The following is a 15,926-nucleotide window of genomic DNA, read 5'->3' on the forward strand; positions in this document are numbered from 1 at the left end:
TTGTTCTTGGCAGGAATGAGATTGGAGAAGTGAACTGGACAAATAAAGTGGAAACCATCATGAGCAAGGACACAGGAATGGGAGAGTCTGTGGATGTGGGTGATAATGAAGAGGCTGGTCTGGTTGGTTTCCAAGGCCCACATTGAGAGTAACCAGCTGAGTTTAGGAGGAGGTTCTGAATATTAGTATCAAGAGTGAGAATTTTGGGGGTGCCTCGGTGTCTCAGTTGGTTAAGTACCTGCCTTCAGCTCAGGTCATGATCTCAGGGTTCTGGATCGAGCCCTGGGTTGGGCTCCCTGCTCAGCGGGGAGTCTGCTCCTCCCTCTCCCTCTGCCTCTCCCCTCTGCTTGTGATCTCTCTCTTTCAAATACATAAATAAAATATTTTTTTTAAAACCCCAGAATTTTGTTTTTCTGACACATAATGAGAAGCCATTGCTAGTTCTTGTGTCAAAAGGAAAAACAATTTCTAGAATGCTTTGCCTGGCGGCTCTACACAGACTGCATACACCACATGGCACTGAGAGCCATGTGTTAGTACTACATTGGGTCAGGTAGGAGAAGGCTCAAGGAACAGACGAGTAGATCTAAATGTCATTTACTCTTATTTCTCACTGGCCTTGAACATGCTTTTAAAATGAAAGTTGCTATGAATTAATATATACTTTCACTCTTGAAGATCAGGGTTAAATCACTTTCTCTTGGTCTATAAAAGTTGACAGGATTTCTGGCTGATAGTTTGGACCAGTTTTATTCACCAAAAACTACCTTTACACTTGGCACTTCTTTAGCCAGAAACAAACATATTATTCACCCTGGACTGCCCTGAAAGGGGTAAAAGAAATGAATGTAATTTAAGAAGACGGTCCTTAATTAAAGGAGCCACTTGCTAAATGTCAATGGCTGCCTTGTTTTGGCTAAGCCTCCCCCCACCTCCTCCACCATTTTAATATACTTTCCCAAATCCTCTTATTTGTTGCAAAGTTTATCACACTTGGCTTTTACCTGGTGAATTTTTATTTAATCTGCAGCGGATGCTGTGTCAGGTTGACTCTAATTCAAGATTGGTGTGTGCTTTGTATCTTAGCGCCAAAGCATGTGGGAGGATGACGGCCGTGAGGCAGTGAATGCAGCCCGTTGTGTGGCTCTGAGCTCTCAGGATGACCATGTGGTGCCCTGGCATTTCAGTGGGGCCCGAGGGGGTGGATTTCTCTTCTTTTTTTTCTGGCCATACACAGTTTAGAGCCTACCTCTTCCAAGTAGCCTCTCCGAGTGGGCTCTTCTCCATGCCACATGTATATTTTCACTAACGTTACACATTTGGTTGGTTGGCATTATTTAGTGTGTGGGTAGAGGTGCCGTAGCAGTGAGTGCTGCCCGTAGTCAAACAAATCAAGCAAGAATGCTCGTACTGTTTTAGTGAACACCCTGCATTGCCCATTCACCACTTGCAGAGCTAGGGGGATGTGTGCACATACACACACAATCTGTTTTTGCCCTCAACATTTATTTTTTTCATAGCGTCTTAAAATCCTGAGACTGGAAGCTATTTTATACATGGTAAGGTTTATCCTTGTTATTTACAGACAAGGAAATTGAGACCTAGACAGGAAAGGGGCATGGGTGCCAAAGGCCACAGAGCTGGTTAGGGAGCGTAGGAATTACCATACGGATTTCCAGACTATAGTCTAGGGCTCTCTGTAAACCTCACCACCTAAAGTGCTCAGGCTTTATACGTAAATAAACATAGATTTGCTAGATTGGTAGCTTACAGTGTGAAAAAGCAATTGACTTAGAAGTCATTTGCAGAGAAAGTCTCGAACTCAGGTCTTTAGATTCCCAGACAAGAACCATTCTATGGCAGAGGTGCTGGGGTAATGTTCAGATGAACTTAAAATGAAGGCTGGAATGGAAATAGTTAAATAATTCTCTGAGTTCCATGCTCTGTAATTTCTGACACCTTCAAGCCCTGGCCCCATCATCCCCAAGAAGACTGCTGGTTGTATTCTTCTTAAAAATGTCAAGAGACCACAGAGAACATGGCTCAGAGTGTTCTGAGACAGCCCACTGAATAGATATTCCAACACAACACTTCTGGTCACCATAGTTAATTACTTCAAATGTGCAGCTTAAGTGTGGCTCATGATTCAGACCAGGACCAGTTCCTGGAAATTGGGCTTTGATAATGACAGCTTTGGGAGGCAAGAGTCACAGTGAGGGGGGCGGGGGAACAGCCCAGTAGGGTTCCAGGCCATTGGTACCGCATTGCCACGGCCAGGGTAAGCAGGAAGAGAAGTGGGCGTCTGGAACTGACCACCTCTGGCCCCCTCATTGCAGAAGCTCCAGTGTGCCTCCGAGCAGGAGCTGCCCAGGGCTGCCCACTCCAGCATGTTGTTTTCATTGGCCTTCCCTTGGCAACACTCTGTATGCTGGAATGTTCTTCCTATCGATTCTCGGTATCCTTTCTTCCAGCTAAACTGGCCTGTTTTGAGTTCTAACACTGTCTTCTGCTTTCCTTTGTGATTATCAGGGTCTCATTCATTGGTCTATTGAGGATATTATCATTAATAGGGAGAATTTATATTTTGTAGGATTTGCCTATGTGTCAGTCAGCTAGGGCCGCCATAACAAAATAACACAGATTAGGTGGCTTCAACAACAAATTTGTTTTCTCAGAGTTCTGGAGGCTGGAGGTACAAGATCAAGGTGAGTTTCTCCTGAGGCCTTTCTCCGGCTTTCAGAAGGCCACCTTCTTGCAGTGTCATCACGTGGCTAAATTTTCTCTGTGTGCAGGCATCCCTGACATTATCTCTTCTTATAAAGATACCAGCCATAGTGGAAGAGGGCCCCACCCTTATGATTTCATTTAACCTTAATTACTTCCCTAGAGACCCTATTTCCAAATACAGTCACATCAAGGGTAAAGACCTCAACATACGAATTTTGGGGTGATGCAAGTCAGTTCATAACAACACTGTGGGTTGTTCCTCTCTGATAAAGAGAAGAACAACCAGCTCTACCCCCCTCCGACCCCCACCCCAGTGGCAGCACACTCCAGGAGCAAAAATGTTTCAGACAAAGACTTTACTCCTCAGTACGTATCTCCTAGACTGCTGGCAAATAAAACTAGATGTGAACAACAGAAGATCTGTGTCTCCGATCTCCGTGTAGTGGGTAAACAGGGTAATAAAATCCCAGGATAATGACTCTAGGAGCTGGGCAGGTGACACTTTCAAGTAGGGGCAGGGAATTACCAAGGTGATGTGCCCACATTCCTCAGAAGCCCACCAGCCATTTTGTTTGACAACTTAAACTTCATTTAAAATGAAGATGTATATGGATATGTATATTACATGTAAATGTGAGTATGTTGGGGGGGGAATTCTCTGTCACTATGAGTTTTGAGAAGGTTACAGAGAGTTCACAAATTACTTCAGAATGCTTACAGTTATGAGCTAAGTTGTGGACTGAGAGGCATGCTCTTCTGCAGTGAACCAGGCATTACCGAATCTGGCACTGTGTAGCAGTAACAGCTAATATTTATTTATTTATTTATTTATTTATTTATTTATTTATTTATTTGATTTTATTTATAAGATTTTATTTATTTATTCATGAGAGACACAGAGAGAGAGGCAGAGACACAGGCAGAGGGAGAAGCAGGCTCCTAACCCCATTTTATAGAGAGAAAACCGAGGCATGGTTTGCTCAAGGTCACACAACTACTAGGTGGGGAAGAGGTATCTATCTGTTTGATGTAAGAATCCAGATGCAGGTACACCTGACTGGTTCAGTGGCTGAACGCCTGCCTTTGGCTGAGGGCATGATCCCAGGATCCTGAGATTGAGTCCCGCATCGGGCTCCCTGCAAGAAGTCTGCTTCTCCCTCTGCCTGTGTCTCTGCCTCTCTCTGTGTGTCTCTTGTGAATAAATAAATAAAATAATAAAAAAAAAAGAATCCAGATGCATTTGTAGTTCATCTGAATAGACAATACAGAAATACCTAGAAATGAGAAACAGAGCTAGCCTGTGTGGTAGACTCAGTGCTTTGGTATAAGAATGAGGTGATGGGTTTGAGGGTAAGCTGTTGGAGAAAGCTCTGTAAAAGAGACGTTACTCAAACCAAGCCTTGAATCGTAGATTGAATTTAGGCAAGTACAGAGGTGGGGAAAGAGTCTGCAGAACTGGAGGTGGAAATGAGAAATGGAAAGCAGGAAGATTGGCAGGCCCATGACTGAATAAAAAGGGCGGTTGTGTTCATGTTTGTCATGAACAGCACTGGACTCAATCTTGAAGGAGGGGGAGCAAAGCTTGAGTTGAATCTTGGAAAGAGTAGGATTTGGAACTAGTAAATTTTCACGGACAGCAGGTCACCCGAATCCTGGGAATGAGATCTCCAACTGGTGGGAATATTGACTATTGTATATTGAAATTGTTTGAATAGCAAATAGCTGCCAGCACTTCTGCCTTCTGAAAATAATAACTATATGTCAGGGAAGTAAAAGAAAAAAAAAAACAACTCTTGACATTTTTGTAGCTTTGCCCTCTCTTGGGTGCAGATGGACTTGTATAGAATTGTTCATATTTACAGTGGGGCCATAGTCTGAGGGAAAGTGTGAGTCACAGTTCAATGCCTTCTTTGAGTCAGAAAAAAAAACTTTCTACACAATCAATCATCTGGATGTTCTCACTAAAAAACTTGTTTAAGATTGTCAGCTCAGACTTTGAGACTCTTGTTACACATGCTGAATTACCTTGAAGTCATTTAACTCCTGTTCATCAAATGAAGATGTATATGAAGATGGCCCTGGGATTAATTATTTTCCAACACACTGTGTCTTCTTTCTCATGAGTTTACTTGATCAACTGCTCAGTTGTGTCACTGAATATAGCTCTGTGTTTCTAGCCAAAGGCAGTTTCTCATGTGTTCCTGGGTCTTTTATGTAAACCCAGTGGTTGTGTTGGTTTTTTTCTCTGCTCTGGATTTATCCTTCCTTAGGAGATAAAGTATCAGAAGAGAATGGAGGACTTTGGCAAGAACTTTTGTCATATGGTCATTCTGAACAGAAAATGAAGCGGTATCAGAAGTATCAGGAGTAAGTTGACTTTGGAATGAGAGAGCACTGGCATTGATCGGGTGTGTGGACAGCCTAGAGAGGAAAAGCTGGCCGGGAAATTCTCAAAATTCCAATCCCTGGGGTAAATCTTCAAGGGCTGAGTGCTGACAGATTGGTAGGCTTTGTGACTTTACCAAGATGGAGTCATGGAATGCCAGCACGACCTCAACCTGTCATTCTATAAACTTGACAATACCCAAATTATCACAGCATCATCTACAAACATTTTCTGAGCACTTCTTCCTGTTCCTGGGAAGGGAAATATCAAGAAAAATAAGTGATGGGCCCAGTATAAAAGTATGATCATGACTTACTTTGGAGGCTTGAACTAGCTCATGAAAACTAATACATAATAGGGCTATGTATAGCTAAGTCCTAAACAATCACACAGAATCCAAGGGTTCTCAAATAATGTGCTGTGGATTTTCCAAAGGACCGATTTTCAACTCTATTCCTGGAACTTCTGAGTTTGGGCCTTTGCATCTGGGTCTTTTGACAAGGTCCAAATCCACTAAAGAACTACAGGCAAAGAGGATAATAGCAGAGGGGAAGATCCTCATGGGTCTGGGATGTAAGGGGAGTTCCCAGTGCTGAGCACAGAGCTGAGAGTAGACAGTTGGGGTGGAGCGAGGGACTTAAAGGGAGTTGATAGATCCACTGAGTAAATGTCTGGATGGCTTGTAGATATGTTCCAGTCTGTGAGAGCAGGAGGGTTAGAAGTGGTTTAATTCCTTCAAACAAGGGCCCTGCCAGAGAAGGCAATTTGTTAGAGAAGCAAGTGAAGGGAAGAGGAAAGTGGGTCTTGGGTGCTCATCAGCTGAGGCCCCGGAAGGGAAGATGGTGGTGGGCACCTATGTCCTGTCTCCCTTCCTGTCTGCTCAGTAAAGCCACGAGATTTCTAGCGCAAGGCAGGGTGCACTTCAAACAAAACACTAAGATTAGCCAACGCACTTACCTCCCCCAAAGGAGCTCACTCACCCAGAGGAAGCCTGACAAATGATCATGTAAAATATTATGCTTTTAAGAAGGTCCCTTATATCTCTGAGAGTCAATATAGTCCATTATGTCAGTTCCTATCCACTGGCTTCTTTCTCAGCTACTTATATTTCCATTTAGTCGAATCTTAAGCAAAGCTCACCAAGGTCCAGAAAATTAGAGTTATCGGAGACTCGTTAGTTATCTTTTCTAAAATCATCTATCTTTTTCATTCCACTCAGGGCCTGGCAGTTTGTCTCTTGCTTCTCACTTCCTTCTGAGCCTCTCCTGGGTGAGATCCTACCCTTTCTGATGTTCCCACTCCTGTCCTTTTGACAGTATCTTTTCCTCCATTGGTCTTCCTTCCTGTTTCTGTTCTTTTTGTATGTGGGGAGGAGGGAGGAGGGCTGAGGGAGGGAATGAGGAGGGGAGAGAGCTGGCCTCCTATGCTTCTCCTGCACACTCTCATTCGACTTTGCTCCCTCGTACCATTCTGTTTACATTCCATACCTTGCACACCCTTGCCTGTCCAACCTTCCTTAAACACCACTCAGAATCACAGGAGAGATGAGACAGGTGTACATTGACGCAGAGATAAACTGATGGTGCCTTGAAAGATAAAGTCAGGGAGGAGGAAGAGAGATAGGAGAGAAAGAAGGGAAGGCTGCAAAGAAAGGGATGGGAAAGACCAATATAATAGTAATAACAATAACAACAACTTCTGTGTATTAACTACTTAATATGTGCCAGGCAATGTGATAGCATTATCCTCACAATGTTCCTTTGACAGTAGGTTATTTCTTCATTTATAAAATGGAGATAATAAGACGCCCAGGAGTTTACCCATGTTTCTCAAGGTCATATTGCTAGCGTGAGGCACAGCTGGAACTCAGGCTTTGTCGGTCTTGCTCCATTACCTCATAGAGAAGTAAGCAGGTACTTTTTTTTAAGGCTTAAGCTCAAGATATATTTTTAAAAGATTTTATTTATTTGAGAGAGACTGTGTGTGTATGTGTGTGTGTGAGGGGCAAAGGGAGAGGGACAAGCAGAGTCTCCACTGAGCAGGGAGCCCGATGCAGGGCTTGATCTCAGGACCCCAAGATCAACTCCTGAGCTGAAGGCAGACACTTACCCAACTGAGCCACCCAGGCACCCCTCAAGATATGTTTTTTAAAGAGAAAGTTTCCAAGATCTAAATATTTGACAACTGCAATTTTACACAGCCACTCTCACACATACACACACACACAGAGACACATATTCACAAATACACAAGTTAAGAGTAAAAGTTATTTATTTAATTCAATCATATTCTTTCGCTTTATTTCATAATCTTAGAGTTGGAAGGGGCCACAGGATTCTTGTAGTCTGATGGGAGGAATCTTTCTCCCACATTCCCTTTCTTACCTCTGTTTAAGTCATTTCAGGGTGGGGGGAAACTTGCTACCACAAAGACAGTCTGTTCCATTGTTGGACAGCTCAGATGTTTATATAATTATTCCTCCTAGGGTGCTGTGGGGATGATCTCAGAGTTGTCCAACTATTTTTGCCCTCTAAATTTACACAAAATACATCAAATTATTCTTTCTCAGGATAACTCTTCTTGTGTGTGTGATTGCCAAGAATTTCCACACATACACATGCACACACACGTGCATACACACACCTACACATAAGCAAACACACACACACAGAGCCGTAAAATCTCCTCTTCTCCAGCTAAGCGCCACTAGCTCTTGCAATTATGACTCACATGACATAATTTTCATCTTGCTTACTGTCCTCTTGACAAACGTTGCCATAAAATTAAGTATAGAGCTCAAAGTAATGGTCAGATCAGCACAACCTAGAGAAGGACTTTCCCTTCCTATTACAGAGCATTCTGCTTTCCTTGAGACAGCGTAGGTTACATCAGCGTTTTGACAGTTAATGACACTGTCAATTCATGGGCTTTCAAGCTAAGGTATGGATTTTAGAAGTATCTTTGTTACATTTAATCTTGTTAGTCTGGTCCTTGTTCTTTTTTTTTTTTTTTTTTTTTTTTTTTTTTTTTTTTTTTTTCTCTTTTTTTTTTTTTTTTTATTGGTGTTCAATTTACTAACATACAGAATAACACCCAGTGCCCGTCACCCATTCACTCCCACCCCCCGCCCTCCTCCCCTTCTACCACCCCTAGTTCGTTTCCCAGAGTTAGCAGTCTTTATGTTCTGTCTCCCTTTCTGATATTTCCCACACATTTCTTCTCCCTTCCCTTATTTTCCCTTTCACTATTATTTATATTCCCCAAATGAATGAGAACATATAATGTTTGTCCTTCTCCGACTGACTTACTTCACTCAGCATAATACCCTCCAGTTCCATCCACGTTGAAGCAAATGGTGGGTATTTGTCATTTCTAATGGCTGAGTAATATTCCATTGTATACATAAACCACATCTTCTTTATCCATTCATCTTTCGTTGGACACCGAGGCTCCTTCCACAGTTTGGCTATCGTGGCCATTGCTGCTAGAAACATCGGGGTGCAGGTGTCCCAGCGTTTCATTGCATTTGTATCTTTGGGGTAAATCCCCAACAGTGCAATTGCTGGGTCGTAGGGCAGGTATATTTTTAACTGTTTGAGGAACCTCCACACAGTTTTCCACAGTGGCTGCACCAGTTCACATTCCCACCAACAGTGTAAGAGGGTTCCCTTTTCTCCACATCCTCTCCAACATTTGTTGTTTCCTGCCTTGTTAATTTTTCCCATTCTCACTGGTGTGAGGTGGTATCTCATTGTGGTTTTGATTTGTATTTCCCTGATGGCAAGTGATGCAGAGCATTTTCTCATGTGCATGTTGGCCATGTCTATGTCTTCTTCTGTGAGATTTCTGTTCATGTCTTTTGCCCATTTCATGATTGGATTGTTTGTTTCTTTGGTGTTGAGTTTAATAAGTTCTTTATAGATCTTGGAAACTAGCCCTTTATCTGATATGTCATTTGCAAATATCTTCTCCCATTCTGTAGGTTGTCTTTGAGTTTTGTTGACTGTATCCTTTGCTGTGCAAAAGCTTCTTATCTTGATGAAGTCCCAATAGTTCATTTTTGCTTTTGTTTCTTTTGCCTTCGTGGATGTATCTTGCAAGAAGTTACTATGGCCGAGTTCAAAAAGGGTGTTGCCTGTGTTCTTCTCTAGGATTTTGATGGAATCTTGCCTCACATTTAGATCTTTCATCCATTTTGAGTTTATCTTTGTGTATGGCGAAAGAGAGTGGTCTAGTTTCATTCTTCTGCATGTGGATGTCCAATTTTCCCAGCACCATTTATTGAAGAGACTGTCTTTCTTCCAATGGATAGTCTTTCCTCCTTTATCGAATATTAGTTGCCCATAAAGTTCAGGGTCCACTTCTGGATTCTCTATTCTGTTCCACTGATCTATGTGTCTGTTTTTGTGCCAGTACCACACTGTCTTGATGACCACAGCTTTGTAGTACAACCTGAAATCTGGCATTGTGATGCCCCCAGATATGGTTTTCTTTTTTAAAATTCCCCTGGCTATTCGGGGTCTCTTCTGATTCCACACAAATCTTAAAATAATTTGTTCTAACTCTCTGAAGAAAGTCCATGGTATTTTGATAGGGATTGCATTAAACGTGTATATTGCCCTGGGTAACATTGACATTTTCACAATATTAATTCTGCCAATCCATGAGCATGGAATATTTTTCCATCTCTTTGTGTCTTCCTCAATTTCTTTCAGAAGTGTTCTATAGTTTTGAGGGTATAGATCCTTTACATCTTTGGTGAGGTTTATTCCTAGGTATCTTATGCTTTTGGGTGCAATTGTAAATGGGATTGACTCCTTAATTTCTCTTTCTTCAGTCTCATTGTTAGTGTATAGAAATGCCACTGACTTCTGGGCATTGATTTTGTATCCTGCCACGCTACCGAATTGCTGTATGAGTTCTAGCAATCTTGGGGTGGAGACTTTTGGGTTTTCTATGTAGAGTATCATGTCATCGGCGAAGAGGGAGAGTTTGACTTCTTCTTTGCCAATTTGAATGCCTTTAATGTCTTTTTGTTGTCTGATTGCTGAGGCTAGGACTTCCAGTACTATGTTGAATAGCAGTGGTGAGAGTGGACATCCCTGTCTTGTTCCTGATCTTAGGGGAAAGGCTCCCAGTGCTTCCCCATTGAGAATGATATTTGCTGTGGGCTTTTCATAGATGGCTTTTAAGATGTCGAGGAATGTTCCCTCTATCCCTACACTCTGAAGAGTTTTGATCAGGAATGGATGCTGTATTTTGTCAAATGCTTTCTCTGCATCCAATGAGAGGATCATATGGTTCTTGGTTTTTCTCTTGCTGATATGATGAATCACATTGATTGTTTTACGGGTGTTGAACCAGCCTTGTGTCCCAGGGATAAATCCTACTTGGTCATGGTGAATAATTTTCTTAATGTACTGTTGGATCCTATTGGCCAGTATCTTGTTGAGAATTTTTGCATCCATGTTCATCAGGGATATTGGTCTGTAATTCTCCTTTTTGGCGGGGTCTTTGTCTGGCTTTGGAATTAAGGTGATGCTGGCTTCATAGAACGAATTTGGAAGTACTCCATCTCTTTCTATCTTTCCAAACAGCTTTAGGAGAATAGGTATGATTTCTTCTTTAAACGTTTGATAAAATTCTCCTGGGAAGCCATCTGGCCCTGGACTCTTGTGTCTTGGGAGGTTTTTGATGACTGCTTCAATTTCCTCCCTGGTTATTGGCCTGTTCAGGTTTTCTATTTCTTCCTGTTCCAGTTTTGGTAGTTTGTGGCTTTCCAGGAATGCGTCCATTTCTTCTAGATTGCCTAATTTATTGGCGTATAGCTGTTCATAATAGGTTTTTAAAATCGTTTGTATTTCCTTGGTGTTGGTAGTGATCTCTCCTTTCTCATTCATGATTTTATTAATTTGAGTCTTCTCTCTCTTCTTTTTAATAAGGCTGGCTAATGGTTTATCTATCTTATTAATTCTTTCAAAGAACCAACTCCTGGTTCTGTTGATCTGTTCCACAGTTCTTCTGGTCTCGATTTCGTTGAGTTCTGCTCGAATCTTTATTAGCTCCCTTCTTCTCTTGGGTGTAGGATCTATTTGCTGTTTTTTCTCTAGCTCCTTTATGTGTAAGGTTAGCTTTTGTATTTGAGTTCTTTCCAGTTTTTGAATGGATGCTTGTATTGCGATGTATTTCCCCCTTAGGACTGCTTTTGCTGCATCCCAAAGATTTTGAACGGTTGTATCTTCATTCTCATTAGTTTCCATGAATCTTTTTAATTCTTCCTTAATTTCCTGGTTGACCCTTTTATCTTTTAGCAGGATGGTCCTTAACCTCCATGTGTTTGAGGTCCTTCCAAACTTCTTGTTGTGATTTAGTTCTAATTTCAAGGCATTATGGTCCGAGAATATGCAGGGGACAATCCCAATCTTTTGGTATCGGTTCAGACCCGATTTGTGACCCAATATGTGGTCTATTCTGGAGAAAGTTCCATGTGCGCTTGAGAAGAATGTGTATTCAGTTGAGTTTGGATGTAAAGTTCTGTAGATATCTGTGAAATCCATCTGGTCCAGTGTATCATTTAAAGCTCTCGTTTCTTTGGAGATGTTTTGCTTAGAAGACCTATCGAGTATAGAAAGAGCTAGATTGAAGTCACCAAGTATAAGTGTATTATTATCTAAGTATTTCTTCACTTTGGTTAATAATTGATTTATATATTTGGCAGCTCCCACATTTGGAGCATATATATTGAGGATTGTTAAGTCCTCTTGTTGAATAGATCCTTTAAGTATGATATAGTGTCCCTCTTCATCTCTCACTACAGTCTTTGGGGTAAGTTTTAGTTTATCTGATATAAGGATGGCTACCCCTGCTTTCTTTTGAGGACCATTCGAATGGTAAATGGTTCTCCAACCTTTTATTTTCAGGCTGTAGGTGTCCTTCTGTCTAAAATGAGTCTCTTGTAGACAGCAAATAGATGGGTCCTGCTTTTTTATCCAGTCTGAAACCCTGCGCCTTTTGATGGGGTCATTAAGCCCGTTCACATTCAGAGTTACTATTGAGAGATATGAGTTTAGTGTCATCATGATATCTATTCAGTCTTTGTTTTTGTGGACTGTTCCACTGAACTTCTTCTTAAAGGGGAATTTTAAGAGGCCCCCTTAAAATTTCTTGCAGAGCTGGTTTGGAGGTCACATATTCTTTTAGTTGCTGCCTGTCTTGGAAGCTCTTTATCTCTCCTTCCATTTTGAATGAGAGCCTTGCTGGATAAAGTATTCTTGGTTGCATGTTCTTTTCATTTAGGACCCTGAATATATCCTGCCAGCCCTTTCTGGCCTGCCAGGTCTCTGTGGAGAGGTCTGCTGTTACCCTAATACTCCTCCCCATAAAAGTCAGGGATTTCTTGTCTCTTGCTGCTTTAAGGATCTTCTCCTTATCTTTGGAATTTGCAAGCTTCACAATTAAATGTCGAGGTGTTGAACGGTTTTTATTGATTTTAGGGGGGGATCTCTCTATTTCCTGGATCTGAATGCCTGTTTCCCTTCCCAGATTAGGAAAGTTTTCAGCTAGAATTTGTTCAAATACATATTCTGGCCCTCTGTCCCTTTCGGCGCCCTCGGGAACCCCAATTAAACGTAGGTTTTTCTTCCTCAGGCTGTCGTTTATTTCCCTTAATCTATCTTCATGGTCTTTTAATTGTTTGTCTCTTTTTTCCTCAGTTTCCCTCTTTGCTGTCAACTTGTCTTCTAGGTCACTCACTCGTTCTTCCACCTCGTTAACCCTCGTCGTTAGGACTTCTAGTTTGGATTGCATCTCATTCAATTGGTTTTTAATTTCTGCCTGATTAGCTCTAAATTCTGCAGTCATGAAGTCTCTTGAGTCCTTTATACTTTTTTCTAGAGCCACCAGTAGCTGTATAATAGTGCTTCTGAATTGGCTTTCTGACATTGAATTGTAATCCAGATTTTGTAACTCTGTGGGAGAGAGGACTGTTTCTGATTCTTTCTTTTGAGGTGAGGTTTTCCTTCTAGTCATTTTGCTCAGTGCAGAGTGGCCAAAAGCAAGTTGTATTGGGAAAAAGAGAAAAAGAGAGGAGAGAAAGAAGGAAAGAAAAGAGAAAGAGAAAAAAAAAGGGAAGAAAAAGAAAAAAAAACGAAAAAAAAAAAAAAAAAGAAAAAGAGAAAGAAAAAGAAAGGAGAAAAAAAGGGGGTGGGGGAAGGAAACAAATCAAAAAGCAAAACAAAACAGAACAAAACAAAACAAAACAAAACAAAACAAAAAAAACCAAAAAAAAAAAAAAAAAAAAAAAAAAAAAAAGAACCACAGGGGAGTATCTTCTGATTCTGTGTACTTTAAGTCCCTTGGCTTCTCCTGGAAGTTGTCAGTCTAGCTGATCTTCTGGGGGAGGGGCCTGTTGTGTTGATTTTCAGGTGTTAGCAGTTGGGGGAGCTGCTGTGCCCCTGCCTGGTGCAGGGCTCAGTGGGGGTTGTTTACCCCGTGAGGCCGCAGGAGGAACAGCCCCAGTGGCGGGGCAGCTCTGGAGCCCTGGATTCAGCTCCGGCAGGAACTCCGTCTGCAGGGCCTGGAGGCTCCGGGGCGGGGCCGCTGATCTGCTCAGCTGGGGCAGGAGCGTCCTTGGTGTCCTGGGCCCTCCCGGCCTCTGCCTGTCCCGGGGGAGGCGGGATCCTGGGCTGTGTCCCGGCGCCCTGTGCTCCGGAGCCTGCGCTGGTGGATTCGCGCTCCCGGGCCGTGCAACCCCCTCCGCGGAGCTGCCGCCCGAGCCCCTCCGAGCTGCTCCTGGAACCGCGCAGCCCCCTCTGCACGGAGCCTCTTCTTCTGCCCGAGCCCCTCAGAGCTGCTCCCGGGGCCCCGCAGCCCCCTCCACGGAGCCGCCCCCGAGCCCCTTCAGCTGCTCCGGGTCCCGCCGGGTCCCGCCTTGCGCGCTGCAGCCCTTAGGGAGCTCGGCGCACTCTCCTGGGCGCGCAGTTGCTCTGTTACTGTCCCCGGGAGCCCGAGGGCCTCCTCGCCCTCCTGGTCCTGCTCCAACTCCCCACGAGCCCCTTTCCGCCCGGGAAGGTCGGTGCAGCTCCTGCGTCTCCCGGACGGGGCTCTCCTGTCCTGGGGACACTCGCCCCGGCCTCAGCCCGGCTCCTCGCGGGGCCCCTCCCCCTTGGAGGCCTTTGTTCCTTTATTTCTTTTTCCCCGTCTTCCTACCTTGATAGAAGCGCGAACTCTTCTCACTGTAGCATTCCAGCTGGTCTCTCTTTAAATCTCAGGCCGAATTCATAGATTTTCAGGATAATTTGAAGGTTTTCTAGGTAGTTTGGTGGAGACAGGTGATTTGGAGACCCTACTCCTCCGCCATCTTGCTCCTCCTGGTCCTTGTTCTCTTCTGGAAAGATCTTTCTAGATTGTAATACTTTCATCAGGGGCTCTTCTCCCTAGCTTTGTATAAATCTGCAATTCGGTAAGAGTATTTTCAATTTTGGGGGCGCCTGGGTGACTCAGTCAATTAAGCTTCTGACTCTGTTTTCGGCTCAGGTCATGATCTCAGGGTCTAAAGATTCTCTCCCTCTTTCTCTGCCCTTCCCCCTCTGCTCACATGTGTGTGCACACATGCTCTCTTCCTCTCTCTCTCTCTCTCTAAAAAAAAAAAGAGTATCTTCCATTTTGTTCATAATATGTTATTGAATATAAATAATTAAGTTAAAAATAGTTTTATGGTGTGATCTTCTTTTCTTTAATATACCTTTTATTTGGGGATGTTGATGGTGCAATCTGTTAAGTGTCTGGATCTTAGTTTCAGCTCAGGTCAAGATCTTAGGGTCTTGAGATCAAGCCCTCCTTTGGGAATCCATGCTCAGCAGGGAGTCTGCTTGAGATTCTCTCCCCCTATCACTTACCCCCACGAGCTCTTTCTTTCTCTGTCTCTCTCTCTCTCAAATCAATAAATAAATCTTTATAAAAATAAAATAAAATACTTTTATTTGTACAGAAATGATTCCTGGGATATGCCAAATGTTAATAGTCCTAATCTCGGAAGGATCATATTACCTATGATTTTTAACATGTGCCTGTGTATTTTTTTCTGATTTAATAAATGATTTTGTTATTTTAAAAGGAGTCCTTCTACCTGAAAATGCAGATTTATTCCATATCTTTTTGTTTTGGATATACAGTGTCTTTATTATTTCCCAATTGCCATGCATGTCTTAACTCTTCAATTTGATTCAGAACTTCTTGAGGACAGGGCAATGATACTTTCATTACCTCTCATGGCAGCTAGTATGGTGCTGGACTGATTGGTTTTCTTTAAATTAACTTGTCTTCATCCAGTGCTAAAGTCATGGTTTTTGTCTTACTTTAGCCTTATTCAAATCAATATCCTAAAAGGATGGGAACATGATGTTTTAGCTATGACCTACACTTAAACAAATTAGGCTAATTCATTTACTGGTGAATAATTATTCACTATGCTAACAAATCTATTTAGCCAATTGAAAGCTGATTATTTTGATTTACCATGGTTGGTTGTTAATTGCACAATAATGGAATAATTTTGGTGAGAGAGGAATACTGGTGAGCCTTCCAAGTAATGATTTATTGAGACCAGCACTATGCTAAGAATTCCAACAAAGGTGCTTACAGCATAGTTAGGGAGGTAAGACTGAAAAAAAAAAAAAAGATGTCAAGTTGCCTATTGGAATGTTGGTCAGTGTTTAATATAGTCTCAAGGTCATTACATTTCTCTCTTCTATGGAGCATTTGGTTAAGAGGATTGAGGGTCAGGATAGGACTGGGTCCTCCAGTTGTAACCACT

The 15,926-nt window shown here is 42.5% G+C and overlaps 1 protein-coding gene across 5 annotated transcripts in view; it reads left to right on the plus strand.

Moving 5' to 3' along the window:
• The window catches only part of LOC140631134 (uncharacterized), a 138,969-nt gene that overhangs the window by 59,286 nt on the left and 63,757 nt on the right, over window positions 1-15,926 (plus strand). The gene's annotated exons all lie outside the window — the stretch shown is intronic.

This window comes from Canis lupus, chromosome 3, assembly GCF_048164855.1.
Source record: "Canis lupus baileyi chromosome 3, mCanLup2.hap1, whole genome shotgun sequence".
Taxonomy (NCBI): domain Eukaryota; kingdom Metazoa; phylum Chordata; class Mammalia; order Carnivora; family Canidae; genus Canis; species Canis lupus.